Genomic DNA, 13,597 nt, shown 5'->3' with positions numbered 1-13,597 from the left:
CTAATAATCATACCTAAACAATTCTTACTATCATTTCATACCACTCATACTTTTACATGTAACGAATATATGCATACATATATGTCATTATCATTCATATATCTTATCTCATGTTCCTATGATCTCTTATGTCCATATCATATAACATATACCATCACCAATTGCACATCCACATACCATGTCATGTAAACCATATATATATTATCATAAAACACGTACACCCAATCAATTATATTATCATCTTCATTTCTTTCTTATTTTTCACTATCATTGATTCCTTTCATCATATAGTCTTATAAGTTACCATTTGTACAATCAATATCACACATGAAACTCCACAAGGGAACAAACAAATTATCCTATCACTTTATTAATATTATCTATTTAATAGCCCATGATACTCATGTGAGAACTAAAGATATGCGAGTACATAGAGGTTGTGCACTAATGCTGTCACCACAGCTCATATAATTACACCGAAGTGCCACGTAGAATTGCACCGGAGTGCCGCGTAGAATTGCACCGTAGTGCCATATAATAATGTCCATAAGGACCACATATCATTCCTTAAGAATCATATACATATACTAGGGATCAAGTATGTGTCTCACCAGACTTCACACATGTTCCAAAGAATACATATATGTCCCGAAGGACCACATATCATTCCTTAAGAATCATATACATATGCCAAGGATCAAGTATGTGTCTCACCAGACTTCATACATGTTCCAAAGAATACATATATATCCTGAAGGACCACATAGACCCTCGACTCTTGGCATGCCAACTATACCCCTAGCTCTCATGACACATAACATGGGCATTATCTTTTATATCCTTTTACATATTCATATAACCATATCATATATTCATATAAGCTCATGGTTTCATTCACATATACATGTAATCACGTAGTTTCTTTCATGTAATTCATGTCACTTTTCATATGGATTCATATTCATATGTCACATAGGATTCACCCTCATGTATCACATATACTTTCTCTTTCATATGGCTCATAACATTTCTCATGTGTTCATATGACATGTAACTCATTGTCATCTTATCATGTTATCACATAAACATATCATCTTACAATACATACAAAACATATCAATACATATATTCACATATACCTATCACTTCATTATCCTTATTATTATTCTTATCATCACCATTAATCCCTTTTACTTACCATATTCATATCAATAACACATATACCCATGCACACATATAAATCATAACAAATATATACTTCTATGAATTCATGTTTTTCACTATTGGAAATAGACTTATCACAAGTCTTATTTTCCCTTGAACCTCATATACTAGAGAATGTGCACTCACCTTAGCTTTGCTTTGATTCGATTCTAATCCTTCAGTTGATTCGGAACGGGATCACGTTCTATATCTACATAATCATACATAGATCTATATCAGTATCATAACTAATATACTCTAATGGTTCACTCTTTAGACCAAGAGAAAAGTCAATTTCATCTTTTAATGAAGGTATGCATCGATGCACTACTGATGCATCGGTGCATAAAATGTATTCGATGTTGTATTATTACTGGGATGCATCGATGCATGCCTTATGCATCGATGCACTAATTGCATTCGATGTTTCCTTATTAATGGGATGCATCGATGCACTACTTATGCATCGATGCACAAATTGCATTCGATGTATTTATTTTAAAAGAGTGCATCGATGCACTACCAATGTATCGATACACCTTCAAACAATTTCTAGGTTTTAACATTGATGCATCGGTGCACTATGAATATGCATCGATGCACTCTGCCCAGAACCTCTTTTTAAACCCGAAAAATCCTTCTTTTTGGATTAAATCTTCATATTTCAACCCCTTTCATATTCCTAACTTTCATATACATAATTAAACTCATTAATATTCATTTATCTCATCTTTAACCTTAATATCCTCTCCTCTTTAGGAATTTCAAGAATCATACCCTATTTTCCACATGTTTCAAATCCAATTCTAACACTTAATACTTCTTAATTAAGCTGATGGCAACTCAAATCCAACTTTAGAACTTCAAAAACCTTTCTATAACAAAAGTTCATTTATAAACCCTTAATAGAAATTCCTTTCTAATTCTCTCTCTTTGGTGTTTTAAACTTATATAAGCTTTCCTTAAGCTTATATAACCCTCAAAGACTCAAATCCAACTTCAAGAAATCAAAAGCTAAATCAAACTTACCTTTGCTCTTGGCTTCCACGTGAAGAAGAAGAAGAAAGGAGAAGAGAACTCTGGAGAATTCTCTCCCTTTCCACGTGTATATAATTCCATTTTTTTATTCCTTAAATGATCAAATGACCATTTTACCCTTTATTTCCTTTAATAATTACTAAATAACCTTCATCATATATATCCAATAATCATTGAACTATTTCTTCTTCTACTTTAGTCATCAAATTCTGAAACTTTACAATTTGGTCACTAACCCATAATTTGGGATGTTACAAATCTCCCCTCCTTTTAAAAAAAATTCATCCTCGAATTTTCACTGCACATCCTGAAAATGACATATCTTCTAACGTTCTCCTACTGCTTTCTGAACTTAATCTTTTGTATCATCTTTAATAACTTGGTTCTTATCTTTTCAATTATTCGACTACCTTTTTACTTTATATCTCCTATCATGTCACTTATCAGATAGACAATAACATTAATTCTTATTACTCAAACTCATAAATCAATCAAATTCCTTGTCAATCTTCAATTGTCTTTCAAGAATCACCAAACTTTTATTTCATCCTTACTTGACTGACTCCAAAACTTCCTTAATACATATAAATCTTTATTCATTTCTCTGACTACATCCACTTGACCAAGAAACATAACCTTAAATCTTCATCATAACTGATTAAACATACACTTTGCATAACTAAACAATTTCTCATATTACCTGACATACCTTTCTTACTTCTGGTTAAACTTATAACCTATATCTCAACATAATCTTTATCACATCTAATTCTTTAAACTTCATCCTTTTATTTTCTTCATAACTCAAAATCTTCTTATACATTAATCATATCTATTTCTTTCATGTTCACATACTCTTTTCCTATCACTTAAACTTATCCCTGATTACCAGTCTTTATTATATCTTTACAACTTTACTAATAAACACTTATACAAAACCTCATTCTTATCGTATCTTGCTTGTATTTTCTTCCTTCAAAATTTTCTTTAAAACACATAAATATTTATCTCCTTGCCTATATCATATCTATATGATCAAAATACACAACCACATCCAGATTCGTATCTCATTTGATTAACTTACTTTATGTTTCCTTTAAATCTGATAATTCTAACATCCATGCCATTATAGCTAATTAATAACAACTTTTCAATCTAGGGAATAAGCCCTGATCAAATTAATCTTACACATCATTTCAGTTAAAATCAACCCAGTGTAATTCACTTATTGAACCCATACTCTCATTCATATACGGATATTATGCCTTGTCTCCTTTATTACCTTTCATTTCAATGATTAAAATACATAACCATATCTCAATCCACACCATACATAATTAGCTTACCCTGAAATCATCTTCAAATCCTTTAACTTTAATACACTACTATCTTATAACTCTATTAGTCAACATCGATTCTTCCAATCTAAAACATAAACCTTCATCGAACCATTCATATACCTTCTTTGCAGTCGGAATGATTTCAACAATAGTTTACTCAACTAATCAAATAAACATTCAATCTCATACACCATGTCACTTCCATTATTCAAGCTTAACATTCTAACTTCCTTTATTTATAAATTGATCATTGATGTACCCATACTTAAACTCTTCTTATCAATCCTTAGTTTTACTCAAACATTTGAATCCTCACTTCCTTCACTCTATCACTTTACTATAATCACAGTATACAACTGTATCCAGATTCACTTCATATTTGGTTATCATAACCTACCATATCTTGAAATCTTGTAATTTCAATACATTCCGTCCCATAATCTTGTTAGCCCACGCTAACTCTTTCCATCTTAAATACAAAAACAATATCTACCTCACTTGATACATTTAAAATACTTCTTATCCTTCACATTATTTAATTTCTAGCAAAACACTTAATCCATTCCTTGATCTTTATCCATTTATCCTTTTATAATCCGCATTGTCTTATACATAAGTAAACCATATCATGTTCTTCATAATCCCATGCTATTTTATATCACATATATTTATCCATAACTATCACTCCTTATCACATTTTCATTACTTTGATAGTCAACTTTACTCGCACAAAACCTTATTCTTTACCATTCTTATACTTATGTTTTCTCCACTTGTTTTAAAAAAAATCACCAGATTTCAATACTTTTTGCTTTGATTTACATAACTTCTAAAAGAGCTTTTAACCCAATTCACAAGGGTTGTCTTTAACCCTGACTTATCCTCAATTAACTCTTTGTTTAATCTTTCAAGATCAACCCTACTGTTGGAGTCTTTCGAACTCTCATCTGATTTGATTCTCTGACGGAGAATACAACTAATTCATGTCTGGTTTAAAGTTGAACCAAAATCTCTACCTTTCTTTGATGGTGCTAAAATTCTATGAAGCACTAATTCTCTTAATCATCTAAGATTTTATTTCTCCAAACTTTTCGTTATGAGCTTTTTCTCTTTAAAGCTTTAACACAATTAAACATTTCTTGAAACGATAACAAATTTAAAACCAGTAACACTCTTTTAATTTAAGGCGCAAGTCCTAACAAAATATCACATGTATCATTTTCAGTCGGAATTAACTCAGCAACAATTCTGCTTAGCTTAATAAACTTATAATCATACTCATACAAGGTGTAATTCCCTTGTTTCAATCTCGTGTATTCCAGTTTCATCTGTCTTATAAACTAGTCATCAATGCACTTATTCTTGAACTCTTATACAATTCTAATCACATCATTTAATATTTTAACATTCTTATGGTGACAATTTTCCACCATACTCTAACTTACCAAAGTAGTAACAAAACTACTCAATTCAACATCTCCACTTTGAAGAAATGAAAACCTTCTATCATATCATTCAACCAAAGGTCTATAACAATAGAACCTTCCTCAAATCCACCCTTGAACTTGGGTGCTCGCAACTTTATCAACTAATTTGATACATTCATTCTATGAGTTAAAAAAGTATAAATTGAAAACACATCAGAACATTCTTCAACATGAAGAATAATTTTCCAAATTTTATACAGGCATTTCCTGAGGTGTTCGCTCTTCTCCCTGCCTGGCCAGGGCAGGTAAATGCTATTACCTTCAGGTTTATTACCTTTCACTTCTTTCGAAGCTCTTATTATCATACTTCTATTATCACATAATAATCTATTTTTTATTAGCAAGACAACATACTCCTTACACTATCAAATCAGAATTTTTCACTTTGAGTTGGCATGTACACTTTTTAAAACACTTCTGACTTCGATTTAAGCCTAGAATCAGCTAAACCGTAGCTCTGATACCATTAAATGTAACACCCCTAACCCGTATCCGACCCGGATACGAGTCCGAAGTGTCACATTGGCTTTTCAAACATTTATTTGTATAAAATAGTGTGTAATTTAAAACTTTTATAACATATAAATGACTCGTTTACATAAAAAGACATTTTCATTATTACAAAACCAATCAGAGCATGTATCTTTCACTTATTATTTCCATATAACTATTCGAAACATTTATAAAACGGTTCATAGCTTAAACAATAGATTCTTTTGAAAACATGCCAACTAGAACTTTATATACTAAAATACATATTATTCACATCTTTTCTGATCTGACCTTTAGTAAGAAGAACTGACATGTCTTGCTCCACATTGCTCTTTACTCTTCTCGAAACCTACGTGTAAATCACTTACACGCTAAGTCAAAGACTTAGTGAGGCATATAAACATATAAGGTAAACGGTAACTAATAATCATACCTAAACAATTCTTACTATCATTTCATACCACTCATACTTTTACATGTAACGAATATATGCATACATATATGTCATTATCATTCATATATCTTATCTCATGTTCCTGTGATCTCTTATGTCCATATCATATAACATATACCATCACCAATTGCACATCCACATACCATGTCATGTAAACCATATATATATATTATCATAAAACACGTACACCCAATCAATTATATTATCATCTTCATTTCTTTCTTATTTTATCACTATCATTGATTCCTTTCATCATATAGTCTTATAAGTTACCATTTGTACAATCAATATCACACATGAAATTCCACAAGGGAACAAACATATTATCCTATCACTTTATTAATATTATCTATTTAATAGCCCATGATACTCATGTGAGAACTAAAATATGCAAGTACATAGAGGTTGTGCACTAATGCTGTCACCACAGCTCATATAATTGCACCGAAGTGCCACGTAGAATTGCACCGGAGTGCCGCGTAGAATTGCACCGTAGTGCCATATAATAATTACCATAAGGACCACATATCATTCCTTAAGAATCATATACATATACTAGGGATCAAGTATGTGTCTCACCAGACTTCACACATGTTCCAAAGAATACATATATGTCCCGAAGGACCACATATCATTCCTTAAGAATCATATACATATGCCAAGGATCAAGTATGTGTCTCACCAGACTTCATACATGTTCCAAAGAATACATATATATCTTGAAGGACCACATAGACCCTCAACTCTTGGTATGCCAACTATACCCCTAGCTCTCATGACACATAACATGGGCATTATCTTTTATACCCTTTTACATATTCATGTAACCATATCATATATTCATATAAGCTCATGGTTTCATTCACATATACATGTAATCACGTAGTTTCTTTCATGTAATTCATGTCACTTTTCATATGAATTCATATTCATATGTCACATAGGATTCACCCTCATGTATCACATATACTTTCTCTTTCATATGGCTAATAACATTTCTCATGTGTTCATATGACATGTAACTCATTGTCATCTTATCATGTTATCACATAAACATATCATCTTACAATACATACAAAACATATCAATACCTATATTCACATATACCTATCACTTCATTATCCTTATTATTATTCTTATCATCACCATTAATCCCTTTTACTTACCATATTCATATCAATAACACATATACCCATGCACACATATAAATCATAACAAATACATACTTCTATGAATTCATGTTTTTCACTATTGGAAATAGACTTATCACAAGTCTTATTTTCCCTTGAACCTCATATACTAGAGAATGTGCACTCACCTTAGCTTTGCTTTGATTTGATTCTAATCCTTCAGTTGATTCGGAACGGGATCACGTTCTATATCTACATAATCATACATAGATCTATATCAGTATCATAACTAATATACTCTAATGGTTCACTCTTTAGACCAAGAGAAAAGTAAATTTCATCTTTTAATGAAGGTATGCATCGATGCACTACTGATGCATCGGTGCATAAAATGTATTCGATGTTGTATTATTACTGGGATGCATCGATGCATGCCTTATGCATCGATGCAGTAATTGCATTCGATGTTTCCTTATTAATGGGATGCATCGATGCACTACTTATGCATCGATGCATAAATTGCATTCGATGTATTTATTTTAAAAGAGTGCATCGATGCACTACCAATGCATCGATACACCTTCAAACAATTTCTGGATTTTAACATTGATGCATCGGTGCACTATGAATATGCATCGATGCACTCTGCCCAGAACCTCTTTTTGAACCCGAAAAATCCTTCTTTTTGGATTAAATCCTTCATATTTCAACCCCTTTCATATTCCTAACTTTCATATACATAATTAAACTCATTAATATTCATTTATCTCATCTTTAACCTTAATATCCTCTCCTCTTTAGGAATTTCAAGAATCATACCCTATTTTCCACATGTTTCAAATCCAATTCTAACACTTAATACTTCTTAATTAAGTGATGGCAACTCAAATCCAACTTTAGAACTTCAAAAACCTTTCTATAACAAAAGTTCATTTATAAACCCTTAATAAAAATTCCTTTCTAATTCTCTCTCTTTGGTGTTTTAAACTTATATAAGCTTTCCTTAAGCTTATATAACCCTCAAAGACTCAAATCCAACTTAAAACTTTCAAGAAATCAAAAGCTAAATCAAACTTACCTTTGCTCTTGGCTTCCACGTGAAGAAGAAGAAGAAAGGAGAAGAGAACTCTGGAGAATTCTCTCCCTTTCCACGTGTATATAATTCCATTTTTTATTCCTTAAATGATCAAATGACCATTTTACCCTTTATTTCCTTTAATAATTTCTAAATAACCTTCATCATATATATCCAATAATCATTGAACTATTTCATTCTTCTACTTTAGTCATCAAATTCTGAAACTTTACAATTTGGTCATAACCCATAATTTGGGATGTTACAATTTCCCCTTTACAAAAGGATAAAAGATGTAAACAAGAAAACATCTCTAAGGTAGGTGTTTACAAGATTGAGCTCACAAGAACAAAATATTTACAAGAGAAAGATAAAATAAGAATGAAAAACTCTTCTCTTGTGTTTGATTTCTTGGATAGTTGTTCTCTTACTTCTTCAAGTGTCCTTAGCTTGCATTTATAGCTTGGAATGTGTTTGATGTTGTATATAGTCGTTGGGGATGTTTTGGAGTCGTTTGGGGATGATTTTTCTACTCAAAAAGACTGCCCATAACATGGTGCATCGGTGCACTATCACAGTGCATCGATACCCCTTCATTAAATTCAAATAAACTAGCCGTTGCAGCCTTCGTACATGGATGCACAACAGGATGCATCGATGCACAACCTTGATGCATCGATGCACAGAAGGATGCATCGATGCACTAATTGCATTCGGTGTTTGAGTTCATGGATGCACTTCATGGTGCATCGATGCACTAGTGCAGGTGCATGGATGTACTGCAGGGATGCATGAATGTACTGCAGGGGTGCATGGATGCACTTTGACACCCTTTAGCATTTTGGCTCAAATCCGAATTTAATGGACTTTGAATTATTTTTGAAACCTTTTAAAACTTTGAATAAATTTAATTAAGTCCAAAAACATTTTGTAAATTCAATTCAATTCCAAAAACCATTTTGCCTTAAATTGTTATATCGAAACATAGTTCAATAATCTCCCCCTTTTTGATATAACAAAACATTTAAAAAATTATTTTTGGCAAAACTCCCCCTTAATAAATTGTTTAATGAAAAAGATATCAATTGTTAACAATTGTTGGAAAATATATGAAAATGTTAAGCTCCCCCTTTTTCATTAAGAAATTGAATTTTTCAAACCAAACTTCTCCCCTTTTTTGTTATATCAAAAATAAATCAAGCTTTGAAGTTCAAAATGACTTTGGAGAGTAAGTGGTAAATTTGACATTTAAAAATATTTGAAAAATCAAAGCTCCCCCTCAATAAATGCATTACAAATAAAATTTAGTTTTTAGGATCATGACACTTAAACAAAATTGAATTTCAACAAAGAATAACAAACATGTTAGTAGCACATGAAATTCAATACAACCAAGTCTAAAATACTTTATGCAATATCAATTATTGAAATTAAGTGCATATGCATAAAGTTTTCCAAAAATGTTATGCGTTTGAAAATTTTGATATCAATTGTTAGAGAGATATCATTTTCATTTAAACCATATGCATAAACATTTAAATTTAGGTCAAAAATTTTAAAAATTTATAAAATCAAAACATTTGAAAAGTTGATATCAATTGTTAGAGAGATATCATTTGCATTAAAACCAATTTTGACCAAAATTTTATTATGATGAACTAAAAATTATAAAAAAAATCATTAAAACTTTAAAATGTTCATCATAAAACCTTTTTAACATACATAAGATTAAAACAATAACAAAACTCATGCATGGTTAAAATCAAATGAGCAACCAAATAACTAAAATTAAAAACATTAAGCTTAGAGGTTACCCATTCCTTTTCATGTGTGGCTAGAGCATCTTGAATATCATCATTTTCATCACAATTGCTTCCACACACCTACAAGAGACATTTAAGTAGATTTTGGTATCCAAATTGCTTTGGATCCTTGAACGTTAGTTACAATGCCCCTTGTTTCTTTCGGAACCCATACTTGTTTAATTTTAAAACGTTTTACTTTCTTCAAAGGACAAGTATGTTCCTTATGACCATGATAATGACAATGTGAGCATATTGTCATTATTGAACTAAATGAATTATTTAAAATGATTTTTTTCTTTTGTTAAGCATTCAAGCTTAACTTTTAAATCAAGATTTTCTTTTTCAAAACTTTCAATTTTTATTTTTGAAAGCTCTAAATCCTTTTTCAAAATTTCATTTTGGCTTTCAAAATCTATTTTTGTTTTCAAAAGAAAATCGTTTTCGATTTTAAATTTTGAAATCATTTTCTTATATTTGGAGTTCATGGTCTCAAACTCCGAATATAACCTATTAAAAGTCTCTTGTAACTCATCAAACGTATATGAATTAAATTCATTTGAGTTAGAAGATACCTCGAGCTCTTCACGAGCCATTAGAGACACCACTTTTGTTGGTTCTTCTTTCTTGTTTCCATGGATTTCCTCAAGCTTATTCCAAAGCTCCTTGGCACTTGAACATAAAGAAACCCCTTCATAGATTTCATGACCAAATGCAAAAAACAGCATGTGCATGGCCTTGGCATTAAGTTGATCTTTCTTCTGTTCTTTGTCACTCATCTTCTTCTTCTTCTTCTTTGGAGAAAAGTAGCCGTTCTCGATTATCTCCCATACATCAAGATCATTGGATTGGATGAATACCTTCATTAATTTCTTCCAATGATGATAGTTGACTCCATTGAAGTATGGAGGCTTGTCCGTTGGTAGGGAGTATTCCATGTGGAATGAGCCGGAGGTGGAAGTCATCTTCTCGGTTGTGTCAGGAATTGGTAGAGCTTTTCGAGGATCTTCTCAAGGTGGTTAAACCTTCTTAACGAGTTAGGCTCTGATGCCAATTATTAGGATTTTTGGAAGCTCGATTCGACAACCGGAAAGGTTTGTAAAAAGAGGGGTCAGAACGGTTTTGTGTTTAAGGAGTAAGGAGATTGAAAGATAGAAAATCGCACAGCGATTTAGAGTGGTTTGACCTTCTCAACCAAAGTCTACATCCACTACCTTAGCTCCTCACCAAGGATTTTCCAACAAATTCACTAATTTGTTCTTTCTTTTGAGGACAAAGAGATAACCTTACAACTCCTTAGTTTTTCTGGGCTAAACTAGAACCTTTCCCCTTTATAAAAGGATAAAAGATGTAAACAAGAAAACCTATCTAAGGTAGGTGTTTACAAGATTGAGCTCACAAGAACAAAATATTTACAAGAGAAAGATGAAATAAGAATGAAAAACTCTTCTCTTGTGTTTGATTTCTTGGATAGTTGTTCTCTTGCTTCTTCAAGTGTCCTTAGCTTGCATTTATATCTTGGAATGTGTTTGATGTTGTATATAGCCGTTGAGGATGTTTTGGAGTCGTTTGGGGGTGATTTTTCTACTCAAAAAGGCTGCCCATAACATGGTGCATCGGTGCACTATCATGGTGCATCGATACCCCTTCATTAAATTCAAATAAACTAGCCGTTACTAGCCGTTGCAGCCTTCGTGCATGGATGCATAGCAGGATGCATCGATGCACAGCCTTGATGCATCGATGCACAGAAGGATGCATCGATGCACAGAATGATGCATCGATGCACAGAAGGATGCATCGATGCACAGAAGGATGCATCGATGCACTAATTGCATTCGGTGTTTGAGTGCATGGATGCACTGCATGGTGCATCGATGCACTAGTGCAGGTGCATGGATGCACTGCAGGGATGCATGGATGCACTGCAAGGGTGCATGGATGCATTTTGACACCCTTTAGCATTTTGGCTCAAATCTGAATTTAATGGACTTTGAATTATTTTTGAATACTTTTAAAACTTTGAATAAATTTAATTAAGTCCAAAAACATTTTGTAAATTCAATTCAAGTCCAAAAACCATTTTGCCTTAAATTGTTATATCAAAACATAGTTCAACATGAATGCATGTAGAGGTGTTCAAGAAACCCTAAAATCATTAACTGTAATTGTTAACCAGTATAATCATTACATTTAACAGGTGAATTAACTGAATCGTTAATATTAAATGGTTTAGATTAACCGAACCGCTAAAAATAATGGTTAACAGTTAAGGTTACTGTGTAGAATTTTGATAAACGGTTAACCATTAATAAATTAAATTTATAATTATATTTCTAATAAATTATAGTTTTACAAAAATAACTTAATATAATTTTCTATTATTTATAATTTATATATATATTTAATAAAGAAATGTATATATATATATATATATTATTTTTTATTTCTTTGAAAATATAGAAATATACTTATATCAATATAATTATGTGTTTATTGTAAAGTACTAAGATATTAGTATATGTACATACTTACACTGGTGTAAATATGTATTAAGTGCTACATTTTTTTAATTTTATTTATTTACATTGGTGTAAGTATGTGTTAAGTGCTACACTTTTTTTTATTCACTTACACCTGTGTAAGTATGTGTTAAGTACTACACCTTTTTATTTTATTTACTTACACCTGTGTAAATATGTGTTAAGTGATGCACTTTTTTATTTTATTCACTTACATCAGTGTAAGTATATGTTAAGTTATACATTTTTTGTTGTATGAATTATGAAAATTTTGACAAATAATTGTAATAAGTTAACTCTAGGTTAACCTGTAATCAAACCGTTAATAAAGATTAATCGTTAACGGTTAACCGTTTCTTAATGGATAAATTACGGTTAGAAAAATCTTATAACCGTTATAACGGTTAACCGACCGTTTAGGATAAACGATACGGTTAACCATCCATGAACAACCCAAACATGTAGTATAATAGTGCTTTTAGTGTGACACTGAGCTCGTAAGCTCAGCGTTCAGAATGTGTTTCTTAGGTGCATGTTCGTGGAGCTCATCGTCAGGGTTGCATATTTCTAGACTTGGACTTACTAGAGCACATCTCGAGTGTTGTAGTCGGCATGTACTTTCATAGACCCTGGTATTTGAGTTGTAAACTTTGTATTTGGAGCTCGCCAATTTTTGTAAACTTATTTAATATTATGAGATTTTATTATGTTTTAAACTAACAGAATGGATGAATGTGTTTTTTTATAAAAAAAAAAGGTTAGTCACATTCGGTGGTTCCGGTGTAGCATCTTAATTATCTAATTTTTTTAGGTCGGATTGGATTAGGGTATTGTAGTCCTCAAATTATTAATAGTATTTCATTTTGATCCTTCTGCTACGTGCTGTTAACTCTCAAGTAAAAAAATTATATACTTTTAAAAATTTTAAGAATTTAACCCATGACATTTAAAAGAAATCCTCAAAATCTTTAAAATTATATTATTTTTAAAAAAAGCCACAAGTTCAATTATCAAGACCATAAAAATAAATAATTTTTTTTAATCAATAAATTTA

This window comes from Hibiscus syriacus, unplaced genomic scaffold (assembly GCF_006381635.1).
Source record: "Hibiscus syriacus cultivar Baekdansim isolate YM2019G1 unplaced genomic scaffold, ASM638163v2 tig00112217_pilon, whole genome shotgun sequence".
NCBI classification, from domain to species: Eukaryota; Viridiplantae; Streptophyta; class Magnoliopsida; order Malvales; family Malvaceae; genus Hibiscus; species Hibiscus syriacus.
This window is presented reverse-complemented; position numbering follows the sequence as displayed.